Source organism: Oncorhynchus tshawytscha, linkage group LG13 (assembly GCF_018296145.1).
Source record: "Oncorhynchus tshawytscha isolate Ot180627B linkage group LG13, Otsh_v2.0, whole genome shotgun sequence".
NCBI classification, from domain to species: Eukaryota; Metazoa; Chordata; class Actinopteri; order Salmoniformes; family Salmonidae; genus Oncorhynchus; species Oncorhynchus tshawytscha.
In genome coordinates, this window is record NC_056441.1 from 39,605,935 (window position 1) to 39,619,858 (window position 13,924).

The following is a 13,924-nucleotide window of genomic DNA, read 5'->3' on the forward strand; positions in this document are numbered from 1 at the left end:
GTATATCTGTACCTCACTCTGCAGTCTGTACGCGCCTATCAAAATCAGCTCCCTGTGCTGTGAGATAGACTGACCTAATGTTGAGCTGTAGATCTGTACCTCACTCTGCAGTCTGTACTCACCTATCAAAATCAGCTCCCTGTGCTGTGAGATAGACTGACCTAATGTTGAGCTGTAGATATTTACCTCACTCTGCAGTCTGTACTCACCTATCAAAATCAGCTCGCTGTGCAGTAGACTGACCTAATGTTGAGCTGTAGATCTGTACCTCACTCTGCAGTCTGTACTCACCTATCAAAATCAGCTCCCTGTGCTGTGAGATAGACTGACCTAATGTTGAGCTGTAGATATGTACCTCACTCTCCAGTCTGTTTTCGCCTATCAAAATCAGCTCCCTGTGCTGTGCAGTAGACTGACCTAATGTTGAGCTGTAGATCTGTACCTCACTCTGCAGTCTGTAGCCTATCAAAATCAGCTCCCTGTGCTGTGTAGACAGACCTAATGGTGAGCTGTAGATATGTACCTCACTATTCAGTCTGTATGCGCCTATCAAAATCAGCTCCCTGTGCTGTGAGATAGACTGACCTAATGTTGAGCTGTAGATCTGTACCTCACTCTGCAGTCTGTACTCGCCTCAAAATCAGCTCCCTGTGCTGTGCAGTAGACAGACCTAATGGTGAGCAAAAGTCTGTATGCGCCTATCAAAATCAGCTCCCTGTGCTGTGAGATAGACTGACCTAATGTTGAGCTGTATATCTGTACCTCACTCTGCAGTCTGTACGCGCCTATCAAAATCAGCTCCCTGTGCTGTGCAGTGAGATAGACTGACCTAATGTTGAGCTGTAGATATTTACCTCACTCTGCAGTCTGTACTCGCCTATCAAAATCAGCTCCCTGTGCAGTAGACTGACCTAATGTTGAGCTGTAGATCTGTACCTCCCTCTGCAGTCTGTACTCGCCTATCAAAATCAGCTCCCTGTGTTGTGCAGTGAGATAGACTGACCTAATGTTGAGCTGTAGATCTGTACCTCACTCTGCAGTCTGTACTCCCTATCAAAATCAGCTCCCTGTGCTGTGAGATAGACTGACCTAATGTTGAGCTGTAGATATGTACCTCACTCTGCAGTCTGTTTTCGCCTATCAAAATCAGCTCCCTGTGCTGTGCAGTGAGATAGACTGACCTAATGTTGAGCTGTAGATATGTACCTCACTCTCCAGTCTGTTTTCGCCTATCAAAATCAGCTCCCTGTGCTGTGCAGTAGACTGACCTAATTTCGAGCTGTAGATCTGTACCTCACTCTGTAGTCTGTACTCGCCCATCAAAATCAGCTGCCTGTGCTGTGAGATAGACTGACCTAATGTTGAGCTGTAGATCTGTACCTCACTCTGCATTCTGTACGCGCCTATCAAAATCAGCTCCCTGTGCTGTGAGATAGACTGACCTAATGTTGAGCTGTAGATCTGTACCTCACTCTGCAGTCTGTACGCGCCTATCAAAATCAGCTCCCTGTGCTGTGCAGTGAGATAGACTGACCTAATGTTGAGCTGTAGATATGTACCTCCCTCTGCAGTCTGTACTCGCCTATCAAAATCAGCTCGCTGTGCAGTAGACTGACCTAATGTTGAGCTGTAGATCTGTACCTCACTCTGCAGTCTGTACTCGCCTATCAAAATCAGCTCGCTGTGCAGTAGACTGACCTAATGTTGAGCTGTAGATCTGTACCTCACTCTGCAGTCTGTACTCGCCCATCAAAATCAGCTCCCTGTGTTGTGAAATAGACTGACCTAATGTTGAGCTGTAGATATGTACCTCACTCTGCAGTCTGTACGCGCCTATCAAAATCAGCTCCCTGTGCTGTGAGATAGACTGACCTAATGTTGAGCTGTAGATCTGTACCTCACTCTGCAGTCTGTACTCGCCCATCAAAATCAGCTCCCTGTGCTGTGAGATAGACTGACCTAATGTTGAGCTGTAGATCTGTACCTCACTCTGCAGTCTGTACTCCCCTATCAAAATCAGCTCCCTGTGCTGTGAGATAGACTGACCTAATGTTGAGCTGTAGATATGTACCTCACTCTGCAGTCTGTACGCGCCTATCAAAATCAGCTCCCTGTGCTGTGAGATAGACTGACCTAATGTTGAGCTGTAGATCTGTACCTCACTCTGCAGTCTGTACGCGCCTATCAAAATCAGCTCCCTGCTGTGCAGTGAGATAGACTGGCCTAATGTTGAGCTGTAGATCTATACCTCACTCTGCAGTCTGTACGCGCCTATCAAAATCAGCTCCCTGTGCAGTGAGATAGACTGACCTAATGTTGAGCTGTAGATCTGTACCTCACTCTGCAGTCTGTACTCACCTATCAAAATCAGCTCCCTGTGCTGTGCAGTAGACTGACCTAATGTTGAGCTGTAGATATGTACCTCACTCTGCAGTCTGTACGCGCCTATCAAAATCAGCTCCCTGTGCTGTGAGATAGACTGACCTAATGTTGAGCTGTAGATATGTACCTCACTCTGCAGTCTGTACTCGCCTATCAAAATCAGCTCCCTGTGCAGTAGACTGACCTAATGTTGAGCTGTAGATCTGTACCTCACTCTGCAGTCTGTACTCACCTATCAAAATCAGCTCCCTGTGTTGTGAGATAGACTGACCTAATGTTGAGCTGTATATCTGTACCTCACTCTGCAGTCTGTACGCGCCTATCAAAATCAGCTCCCTGTGCTGTGCAGTAGACTGACCTAATTTCGAGCTGTAGATCTGTACCTCACTCTGTAGTCTGTACTCACTTATCAATATCAGCTGCCTGTGCTGTGAGATAGACTGACCTAATGTTGAGCTGTAGATCTGTACCTCACTCTGCAATCTGTACTCGCCTATCAAAATCAGCTCCCTGTGCTGTGAGTTAGACTGACCTAATGTTGAGCTGTATATCTGTACCTCACTCTGCAGTCTGTACAAGCCTATCAAAATCAGCTCCCTGTGCTGTGAGATAGACTGACCTAATGTTGAGCTGTAGATCTGTACCTCACTCTGCAGTCTGTACTCACCTATCAAAATCAGCTCCCTGTGCTGTGAGATAGACTGACCTAATGTTGAGCTGTAGATATTTACCTCACTCTGCAGTCTGTACTCACCTATCAAAATCAGCTCGCTGTGCAGTAGACTGACCTAATGTTGAGCTGTAGATCTGTACTTCACTCTGCAGTCTGTACTCACCTATCAAAATCAGCTCCCTGTGCTGTGAGATAGACTGACCTAATGTTGAGCTGTAGATATGTACCTCACTCTGCAGTCTGTTTTCGCCTATCAAAATCAGCTCCCTGTGCTGTGCAGTAGACTGACCTAATGTTGAGCTGTAGATCTGTACCTCACTCTGTAGTCTGTACTCGCCCATCAAAATCAGCTCCCTGTGCTGTGAGATAGACTGACCTAATGTTGAGCTGTAGATCTGTACCTCACCCTGCAGTCTGTACGCGCCTATCAAAATCAGCTCCCTGTGCTGTGAGATAGACTGACCTAATGTTGAGCTGTAGATCTGTACCTCACTCTGCAGTCTGTACGCGCCTATCAAAATCAGCTCCCTGTGCTGTGCAGTGAGATAGACTGACCTAATGTTGAGCTGTAGATCTGTACCTCACTCTGCAGTCTGTACTCGCCTATCAAAATCAGCTCCCTGTGCTGTGCAGTAGACAGACCTAATGGTGAGCTGTAGATATGTACCTCACTATTCAGTCTGTATGCGCCTATCAAAATCAGCTCCCTGTGCTGTGAGATAGACTGACCTAATGTTGAGCTGTATATCTGTACCTCACTCTGCAGTCTATATGCGCCTATCAAAATCAGCTCCCTCTGCTGTGAGATAGACTGATCTAATGTTGAGCTGTAGATCTGTACCTCACTCTGCAGTCTGTACGCGCCTATCAAAATCAGCTCCCTGTGCTGTGAGATAGACTGACCTAATGTTGAGCTGTAGATATTTACCTCACTCTGCAGTCTGTACTCGCCTATCAAAATCAGCTCCCTGTGCAGTAGACTGACCTAATGTTGAGCTGTAGATCTGTACCTCCCTCTGCAGTCTGTACTCGCCTATCAAAATCAGCTCCCTGTGTTGTGCAGTGAGATAGACTGACCTAATGTTGAGCTGTAGATATGTACCTCACTCTGCAGTCTGTACTCGCCTATCAAAATCAGCTCGCTGTGCAGTAGACTGACCTAATGTTGAGCTGTAGATCTGTACCTCACTCTGCAGTCTGTACTCGCCTATCAAAATCAGCTCGCTGTGCAGTAGACTGACCTAATGTTGAGCTGTAGATCTGTACCTCACTCTGCAGTCTGTACTCGCCTATCAAAATCAGCTCCCTGTGCTGTACAGTAGACTGACCTAATGTTGAGCTGTAGATCTGTACCTCACTCTGTAGTCTGTACTCGCCCATCAATATCAGCTGCCTGTGCTGTGAGATAGACTGACCTAATGTTGAGCTGTAGATCTGTACCTCACTCTGCAGTCTGTACTCGCCTATCAAAATCAGCTCCCTGTGCTGTGAGTTAGACTGACCTAATGTTGAGCTGTATATCTGTACCTCACTCTGCAGTCTGTACGCGCCTATCAAAATCAGCTCCCTGTGCTGTGAGATAGACTGACCTAATGTTGAGCTGTAGATCTGTACCTCACTCTGCAGTCTGTACTCACCTATCAAAATCAGCTCCCTGTGCTGTGAGATAGACTGACCTAATGTTGAGCTGTAGATATTTACCTCACTCTGCAGTCTGTACTCACCTATCAAAATCAGCTCGCTGTGCAGTAGACTGACCTAATGTTGAGCTGTAGATCTGTACCTCACTCTGCAGTCTGTACTCACCTATCAAAATCAGCTCCCTGTGCTGTGAGATAGACCGTAATGTTGAGCTGTAGATATGTACCTCACTCTCCAGTCTGTACTCGCCTATCAAAATCAGCTCGCTGTGCAGTAGACTGACCTAATGTTGAGCTGTAGATCTGTACTTCACTCTGCAGTCTGTACTCACCTATCAAAATCAGCTCCCTGTGCTGTGAGATAGACTGACCTAATGTTGAGCTGTAGATATGTACCTCACTATTCAGTCTGTATGCGCCTATCAAAATCAGCTCCCTGTGCTGTGAGATAGACTGACCTAATGTTGAGCTGTAGATCTGTACCTCACTCTGCAGTCTGTACTCGCCTATCAAAATCAGCTCCCTGTGCTGTGCAGTAGACAGACCTAATGGTGAGCTGTAGATATGTACTTCACTATTCAGTCTGTATGCGCCTATCAAAATCAGCTCCCTGTGCTGTGAGATAGACTGACCTAATGTTGAGCTGTATATCTGTACCTCACTCTGCAGTCTGTACGCGCCTATCAAAATCAGCTCCCTGTGCTGTGCAGTGAGATAGACTGACCTAATGTTGAGCTGTAGATCTTTACCTCACTCTGCAGTCTGTACTCGCCTATCAAATCAGCTCCCTGTGCTGTGCAGTAGACTGACCTAATGTTGAGCTGTAGATCTGTACCTCACTCTGCAGTCTGTACTCGCCTATCAAAATCAGCTCCCTGTGTGCAGTGAGATAGACTGACCTAATGTTGAGCTGTAGATCTGTACCTCACTCTGCAGTCTGTATGCGCCTATCAAAATCAGCTCCCCTGCTGTGAGATAGACTGACCTAATGTTGAGCTGTAGATCTGTACCTCACTCTGCAGTCTGTTTTCGCCTATCAAAATCAGCTCCTGTGTTGTGCAGTGAGATAGACTGACCTAATGTTGAGCTGTAGATATGTACCTCACTCTACAGTCTGTTTTCGCCTATCAAAATCAGCTCCCTGTGCTGTGCAGTGACTGACCTAATTTGAGCTGTAGATCTGTTGAGTCTGTAGCCCATCAAAATCAGCTCCCTGTGCTGTGCAGTGAGATAGACTGACCTAATGCTGAGCAGATCTGTACCTCACTCTGCAGTCTGTACACGCCTATCAAAATCAGCTCCCTGTGCTGTGCAGTAGACTGACCTAATGTTGAGCTGTAGATCTGTACCTCACTCTGCAGTCTGCCTATCAAAATCAGCTCCCTGTGTTGTCTGTGAGATAGACTGACCTAACGTTGAGCTGTAGAAACTTTGCAGTCTGTACTCGCCTATCAAAATCAGCTCCCTGTGCTGTGAGATAGACTGACCTAATGTTGAGCTGTAGATATGTACCTCACTCTGCAGCCTGTACTCACCTATCAAAATCAGCTCCCTGTGCTGTGAGATAGACTGACCTAATGTTGAGCTGTAGATATGTACCTCACTCTGCAGCCTGTACTCACCTATCAAAATCAGCTCCCTGTGCTGTGAGATAGACTGACCTAATGTTGAGCTGTAGATCTGTACCTCACTCTGCAGTCTGTACTCACCTACCATAATCAGCTCCCTGTGCTGTGCAGTGAGACAGACTGACCTAATGTTGAGCTGTAGATCTGTACCTCAATCTGCAGTCTGTACGCGCCTATCAAAATCAGCTTCTTGTGCTGTGAGATAGGCTGACCTAATTGTCACACCCTGACCATAGTTTGCTTTGTATGTTTCTATGTTTTGTTTGGTCAGGGTGTGATCTGAGTGGGCATTCTATGTTGTGTGTCTAGTTTGTCTGTTTCTGTGTTGGGCCTGATATGGTTCTCAATCAGAGGCAGGTGTTAGTCATTGTCTCTGATTGGGAGCCATATTTAGGTAGCCTGTTTGATGTTAGGTTTTGTGGGTGATTGTTCTTGTCTCTGTGTTTGCACCAGATAGGGCTGATTTGGTTTTTCACATGTCTTGGTTTTGTTAGTCTATTCATGTATAGTTTCTTTATTAAAGAACCATGAGTAATAACCACGCTGCGTTTTGGTCCGCCTCTCCTTCGACGGTAGAACCCCGTTACACTAATGTTGAGCTGTAGATCTGTACCTCACTCTGCAGTCTGTACTCGCCTATCAAAATCAGCTCCCTGTGGTGTGAGATAGACTGACCTAATGTTGAGCTGTATATCTGGATTTTACAAATAAAAAATAAAACCTGGCTCTACCATCAGGGCAAGTGCTGCTTCATTGATTAGATTGAGAGAAGGGAGTATAACATATTAGTAGTGCATGTTATGTACTCCCTGTTTTAGGCACTCCCATATGATTATTAAGACAGAATGTCTACTGATACAATAGCTCATGTTGTGGTGATTGAAAGAGTGTGCTAAAAGAATATATCTAGCATCATAATTTCCAAATCACTACACTCTATGTCTTGATCATTCTTGTGTCACAATCTTATTGCCATCAGCTGATATTCTAGTGAAGAGAGATCCTACAGACCTTTTGACCTGAGTAAAGTGATGATTTTCAATCCACAGAGACAATACTTACATTCTGATGTTCTTTTTGTGGGAGAATAAAGATGAGACTGAATCCAGCATTTCTAGAATGCTTTAGAATAATGAAGTATTCTCAGTATTCAAGGGCGTGAAGATTTTGGATGCACCACATTATTGTTTAAGTATGTCAGACAGACTGCAGGTAGAGTGCCTGGATTTGTGCTGTGAGACAGTGAAGGATGCGTACCAAATGGCACCCTATTCCCTTATAGTGCCAGATCTGGTCAAAAGTAGTGCACTATAAAGGGAATAAAGTGCCATTTGGGACGTAAACAAGGTCTTGCCATAAGTGAGTTGAAGGGGGAGGGGATGTCTTGAAGGTTCAATCACATACCACAAGAGGGAGACAATACCATAGAAATGCATTGGGTGGATGCATTTCTTAACCCTCACACATTTTTTTATCACTTTGGAATCTGTACATTTCATCATGATACCCTGTACAATGTTAGGATATATTTAAGATATATTAGGATATATTAACACACCTTTCTAGAATTTTTATATTATTTTTTAAATTCAGGATGACTTTCGAACCAATATTGAATTGTATGATCAAAACATACTGTATTTAGAGTAAAAATACTGAAATGAAACTCCAGCAGTGACCCTGCTCTAAGAGGGCTCTGCAGTGTGAGGTAGTTGGTTGTATTGTTTCGCATAATAAACAGCCTGGAGATAACTGTACAACCTTCTAGCTTTCCCTGCGGTGTCACCAATACATCATCAAATGGACCCCTTCTCTCGACTCCCCTGTGGTAAGTATGAAGAGTTGACTAAAGACCCCACAACAATTCTGGACATTTAGACAGAGTGGGCCATTTAGAAAGTGTCAGCTCTACGCTACGATGCTCCATTAATCTTGCTTTTTAGTCGAGGACTAAGTTGAAACTGTGTCCAGGAAACCGCCCCGTAAAATACATTTACTATGTATTGCTCTGTCAATTTATAATGAATAATGTATAATAATGTGTAATACCACTGAGTAAGAAATGTGAAATAGGGCTGTGTCCAAATGGCAGCCCCCAAGTGGTGAAGGTAGGAAACAACACCTCCACTTCGCTGATCCTCAACACAGGGGCCCCACAGGGGTGCATGCTCAGCCCCCTCCTGTACGCCCTGTTCATCCATGACTGTGTGGCCATGCACACATCCAACTCAATCATCAAGTTTGCAGACGAGACAACAGTAGTAGGCTTGATTACCAACAATGACGAGACAGCCTACAGGGAGGAGTTGAGGGCTCTGGAAGAGTGGTGCCAGGAAAATAACCTCTCACCCAACGTCAACAAAACAAAGTAGCTGATTGTGGACTTCAGGAAATAGCAGAGGGAGCACCCCCTTATCCACATCGACAGGACCACAGTGGGGAAGGTGGAAAGCTTCAAGTTCCTCTGCGTACACATCATGGACAAACTGAAATGGTCCAACCACACAGACAGTGTGATGAAGAAGGCGCAGCAGCGCCTCTGAAGAAATTTGGCTTGGCACCTAAAACCCTCACAAACTTTTACAGATGCACAATTGAGAGCATCCTATCGGGCTGTATCACTGCCTGGTACGGCAACTAGACCGCCCCCAACTGCAGGGCTCTCCAGAGGGCAGTGAGGTCTGCATAATGCATCACCGGGGGCAAATATAGACCAAATGGAAATTTGTGGTGCTTTTAACCATTTTGTCTCCTTTTTGGCCACCTGGCCACCTTTTTGAAAGAATAGTTTATGAGAATTCCTCTAATTTCTCTATAGGGAGTTAATTTAACTTGAAACAGACTGTACAGATCTGTACAGATTTAACTTGAAACAGACTGTCCCCATGGGCTTACTACAATTCTCTGCCTGACTCATTGTTGAATCATTAACCTGTATTCTTTACTTGACAATTGCTACTGGTGTTATCCCTAAATTCTGGAAAATGGCACGTGTCCTCCCCATACAGAAGGGTGGAGATCCTTCCGACTTAGATAACTTGGAAATTGGGCGACAGTTATCTTGCCTAGCCAAGGTATTAGAATCCGTGACCAACTCCCAGCCCTTGTTGATTTAAATCTTGTATTTACAGTAATGCGAGCAAAACTAAATATATGTTCTCTAATTCACGCAAAGAAAATTCTCAGATGGACTAAACACAGTGCCTTCAGAAAGTATTCACACCCCTTGACTTTTTCCACATTTTGTTGTGTTACAGCCTGAATTTAAAATGGATTCATTTGAGATGTTTTTGTCAGTGGCTTACACACAATACCCCATAATATCAAAGTGGAATGATGTTTTTTTTTTAAATTAAAAAGTCTTGAGTGTTCAACCCCTTTCTTATTGCAAGCCTAAATATGTTAATTGAGTAAAAATATGCTTAACAAGTCACATAATATGTTGCATGGACTCACTCTGTGTGCAATAATAGTGTTTAACCTGATTTTTGAATGAGTACCATCTATAGGCCAGCTATTAGTAGATGGGAAGAAAAAAAGGCAGACAACTACTTTTCTACTTTTCCAATGAGAGACACCTTGGAAAAACTACAACTACTCATTCATTTTTCAAAAAATAAGCCTGAAACCCTTTCTAAAGACTGTTGACATCTAGTGGAAGCCTTAGGAACTGCAATCTGGGAGCTATTCATTTGTATATCCCATAGACAAGCATTGAAATGGCCTGTGACCTCCAAAAAATATTATACGGATGGATTTTCCTCGGGTTTTCCCCTGCCATATCAGTTCTGTTATACTCACATACATTACTTTAACAGTTTTAGAAACTTGTTTTCTATCCAATGCTACTAATTATATGCATATCCTAGCTTCTGGGTCTGAGTAACAGGCAGTTTACTTTGGACACGTCATTCATCCGAACTTACGAACACTGCCCCCTAGCCCTAAGAGGTTTTAAATATCTGTGCGTTTGGATTGATAAAGATCTAATCTATTAAAACACCAAACCCATTCCCAGGGATGGTTAACTTTTGGGGTTCCACCAGTCTGAACCAATCTAGGTAGATCTACTTTCAGTTTTAATGCTCCCCTTTCTTGGACTAGCCTGCAGAACTCCTTGCATCTTGACTCCCTGGTGCTGCCAGGGCAGTTTAACATTATAGTACTAGAGTTGTTGAATGAATGTTAGTTGTTTTGATTGAATTAAGAGATTGTTTTGGTTGTAATGTTGAAAGTTGTAATGTAGTTTTCTTTTTGATTTGATAGAAGGATCATTTTTGTACTGTTGTATTGTTGTATTGCTCAGTGAGTTTCCCCTGACTAAATAAAAGTTAAATAAAAAAATGGGCAAACACCCTGGATTATATAGCCTTTGAATAAAATGGACAGGTGACAGGTTTCTACTGTGATCTCATAAATTCACCATCTTCCCGAGAGTCTGCTGTTCTGTGTGGTTGCAGGAAGTACAGCTATTAGTACCAATATGTCCGAAAGCATGGGAGCTTGTGTTTGAGCTCCCCCACCATACTGCCTTCCCCCTTTCCTCCTCCTTGCCGTACAACCCCCCTCCACTCCCCCCAGTGTGTCTGGCTAGTGGCTCAGACAGTCATTATCCGCATTGCGTTACAGTGCTCAAGTAAGGAGGGGAAAAGAACATATATCATTAATCTGTGCCTGCCACTGTTTTTTCTTTAAGCACTCAAATAAATACTTGCTTGACCTCTCCTCCAACAGGATAAATATACCCAGCATGGCACTAGTGACAACTATTGTCTGCTATTTTGGAATTTTGTGCCATTCATAGGTTTGTGGGGGTACTTTATTATTTTTGACTTTCTGACATTCCTTTCTGCCGTCAACCATTGATGTTTCATTCTTGATATAACCAATTGTCTCATATGACTTTATCTTGATTGTGTTATATTCATATACAACTTGTGTTGGTTTAAAAGTGCTACACAACTGTGGCGTGGAATAAGTGAATCAAGTAACATGAAAATAACAGTGAATCTGTTCATGTGTGCATTTAAGATAAACGTGTCCATGACAAGTAGAAATGATCAAAGAAGACATGGCAGTTATATGCATATTATAATTGGGATTCTAACTGTAAAATATTTATATTAAGAGATATTTATAAGAGGAAGATTCTTAGGGACATATTTGCTTCAGAGGTACTGAGTGTTGTTTAGATGTAGAGATGATGATAGATGTATGTTGTTTAGATGCCTAGTGTATAATAGTGAGGAGGGTGGCGGTCGAACAGAATGTGAGGTTAATCACCTTTGGGTTGATGTGGCTTTGATCCTCATGCTGTGTGAATACCACAGCCTCAGTCTCTGTCTGCTCCTGCCACTGCCACCTTCCCCCACTCCCTCCCTCCCTCCCTCCAGCTCTCACACACATTTACTCTCTTTCCCAGATGCACGAGCACAGCAGTGTACGAGCACACACACCACACATGCAAGTGTGCGCACGCACATACGTACAGATAGACACACAGACATAAAGCCACACATGCGCGCACACAGACTGCAAGATGGGCGAGACAAGTCGTCACGCCTGAAAACAACACAAGGGTGAGAGTATGAGCGAGAAAGAGAGAGAGAAAGTGAGAGGGAGGAAAAGGGAATAGATGGAGATGAGGGGAAAGGGGGTGAGAGACAGAGCAGGGGAGGCGGGGACAGAGCGGTGAGAATGTCAGCAGGCAAGAGAGAAAGATGGACTGTAAGCTTGCATATGTGTTTTGTGTGTGTTTGTGTGTGTGAGATGTATATAGGTGACACAGATTTATTAGGGGAGGAGGTCAGAGATGGCGGCGCTGGCTGGTGTTTGTGGTAGGGAGTTGTGGAAGTATGGCTGTAAGTACAGCAGCAATGGCATCAATGCGATTGTCTGTGTGTACCTGTCTCACACAATGGCTGCTTGGACTCAAATCACCCGGAGAATTAGAGATCCGTCTTGGCAAATGGAGACAGCCATTAACAGAGCCAGGGACAGAGCCTATGAGAGGGATAGGAGAAGGAGAGAGAGACAAAAAAAGAGAGAGAAAGCTGGGGGAGTAGAACGGGCACCTTTTTCATGTTACTGTCTAGGCTACAGCCCTGAAAAAAAGGAAGACAGTGAAGATGGCGCAGGATAGGGTTTATTGTGCTTTATTTCCTTTACCGATGGAATAATTGTCCTTTTTTCTCAGTGGGGTAATAGATCAATAACTAATCGAGAGTGTGTGTGTCTGTGTGTGCTACTGTGCTACTGTGCATGTTTGCATGTGTGTGTGTGCACGCTCTTGTGTATGTATGTACAGTGTGTGCATCCATTTGTGTGCATGTATGTGCACACAGTCATGTGTGTGAGTGTGTGTTTTACACAAGGAGCACAAATTCTACACCAGCTAAAGCCAAAATGGTGAGTGGATACACTCGAGCAAACAGGCAAACGAAAAGAGAGAAGCTATCTATCTGACCTCTTTGGCTAGCCGCCGTTATTCTCTTAATATTTCTTCTTTCACATTCATCCTGTTTCTTTTTGCGTGGTGTTTCTACTCCCTCTCTCTCTGGTTTTCTTCATCCACCTTCCTCTTGTGCTCTCATCCTTTGGAGAGAAAGGAGGAGCTCATAAATCTGGGACAGGGAAAACCAGAGGGACAAGAGGAAATTGAAGGGGTCTAATTTCAGACAGTACATGCTACATGCACCTTGGTTGTGTTGGATTTATTTGCATTACATGTATGTATTTCGTTGCATGAGCAGCAAACTTAGCGCTTTGGTAGTATCTCAGTAGTTTTAAGCCTTTTTTTACTTTTAAGAAAGCATATGTTTAGTTATGTTTCACTGTTGTCTAATATAGACTAGTGTAGAAATGTGTCTGTAAATCAATAATATTTCTACAAAATGTATATTTAAACTCAAATATGTGTGTGGGTGCGCAGACCCACGAACCACTGCGGCCCCCCATGAGTTACATTTTTTTGTGGCCCCCTCCCCATCAAAGTTGCCCATCCCTGGTTTAGACAATAGTATGTCAGTCTGTTTCAACAGTAACTTTTTCTCTGTCTGTCTACCACTAGGGGGTAACTATAGGAATGAAATGCATATACAATATCTTCATGTCTTGAAAGATTCAAATGAAAACACAAGAATAGTACAGGGCATCAATACCATCCAATGATTTCTTACCCCTGTCTTTTTTCATCTTTCAGGTAACATCTCTGGCAAGTTTGGAGGTTTAGAGATGAGCCATTATGAGGTGGAGCCATTCACCAACCCAACACACAACACAATTATATGGTATCCAAACTAGTGGCAGATTGACTCTTTCTTTCAGGGATCGTCATAAGTAAGTTTCCCACTATCTGCTGTTCGCCGTTTCGCTACAAAAGCCTTTATACACCTCCCACTATCATTGTTGTGTTGTACTTTTATCCTCAAATAGATTCACATAAGTATATATAGAGACTTGACTTATATCTAAGCATGTTTTGTTGTCCCTGAGACCCTTAACCTGTGATTACTTTAAGGTCACAGGTGAGGTCCTTGGGAACAAGGCTGCATGCAAGTTCATCAGAATTTGGGTGAATAAAAAAAACTATTAGGTAGAAT

At 43.8% G+C, this 13,924-nt stretch overlaps 1 long non-coding RNA gene across 1 annotated transcript in view; it reads left to right on the forward strand.

The window, feature by feature from the left end:
- Nucleotides 1-13,924, forward strand: part of LOC112264911 — an 81,631-nt gene that overhangs the window by 56,223 nt on the left and 11,484 nt on the right. Inside the window, exon 4 of the long non-coding RNA XR_002955691.2 lies at nt 13,525-13,661. This is a non-coding gene — a long non-coding RNA (uncharacterized LOC112264911). The remainder of the gene's footprint in view (nt 1-13,524; nt 13,662-13,924) is intronic.